Below are 1,267 nucleotides of genomic sequence, written 5' to 3' on the forward strand. Positions count from 1 at the left end.
ATCACCTCTGGACACCAGACATCGCATGGACACCAGACATGGCGTATCAACTTGCCTTCATCTTCTTAAAAGAAGGATCTCACCTTCTGAGCATCCTGGACTTGTCGCGTTTGATATGCTAGGACTTGGAATGGTGAGATATGAATTATGAAGAAGGGATGGGGCCTGTATCTTCACCAGGGCAACTGGGAAAATATATTTTGGATATTTTCATACCTGTTCCCTAGATGGCCAGGGGGGCAGGCTGCATGTGTAATGAAGCCCAGCCCAGAGGGGTGAGGGAGAATCCCCCTCAGCTCTGCCCCTGGAGGAAAGACATAAAAATGTAATCCCTGGGATATTTGGTGTCACAAAGTGGGAGATCCAATCGAATTGGCTTGTGCACAATTACTCTGCCCAAATCGCTTCTCGGCCTTTTGGCTAAGATCAAGTGTAGTATCTGTTCTTATCAGTTCCGGTTGAGCTTGCTCCCGGACTGAACTCTGCTCATAGAGGAAGGATGTGAGAGAAACACACAGTGGCCCACAAAGGGTGTACAGCATCAGGGCAGAGATGTCCTGTGCAAGGTGACCCGGGCTGCTGGATCGAAGCCATGAGGCAGAGTTGTGTTGAAAGCCCAAAGTGCAAGTGCCCCAGGAGTGGTGACCCTGGGGTGCCTGAACTCACTGGGGGTGGGATCCCACTGAGAGACGGCACGTTGGCACAGCACTTTCTTTCTCACATTTTTAGCGCACACACCTCTCTTTGCTGGGCTTCGGCCTTGACAAGATGAGGAATTTTTATAATTCCGGTCGAATGTCCGGGCCGTAATGGCACACATTCACTTTATTTATTTTTTATGTGTTAGCTATGTGCACTTTTACACATTTGTGTGTTTACTAGGATTTTCAGAGTTGCGGCGCCCTTATGGGCAACCCCCTGAAGTCTAGGGGTTTGTGTGTGATCATATTGGTTCCTCACCCCCATGCCAAACCCCTTGGGTTCTCCCTCCCAGAAGAGTCCAGACCTTATTAAAGCTCCTGACTGACGCCTTGGGTGGCAGCCGAGGAGAAAGCCAGGAGCACAGACGGGCGTCCCCTTGGCTTCGGCTGAGGGTTGCCACTTGTCCTAGTCCCTTGCAGGAGCCTTCTGGCCCGGAGGGATAGGGAATGGTTTATGGGGGGCCCTTCTCTTATGGAGAGGGCCTGCGATGGTCCGCAACCTAGTGCACGTTTTTTTGTGTGGCACGCTGCACGATTTTGTTGCACGTACTTTGGGCTTTCGAAAA

At 51.1% G+C, this 1,267-nt stretch overlaps 1 pseudogene; it reads left to right on the forward strand.

Annotated features, from left to right (window-relative positions):
* Positions 1-400: 400 nt before the first annotated feature.
* Positions 401-516, forward strand: LOC122937277 (annotated as a pseudogene).
* Positions 517-1,267: the final 751 nt, after the last annotated feature.

Source organism: Bufo gargarizans, chromosome 4 (genome assembly GCF_014858855.1).
Source record: "Bufo gargarizans isolate SCDJY-AF-19 chromosome 4, ASM1485885v1, whole genome shotgun sequence".
In the NCBI taxonomy this organism is placed as follows: Eukaryota; Metazoa; Chordata; class Amphibia; order Anura; family Bufonidae; genus Bufo; species Bufo gargarizans.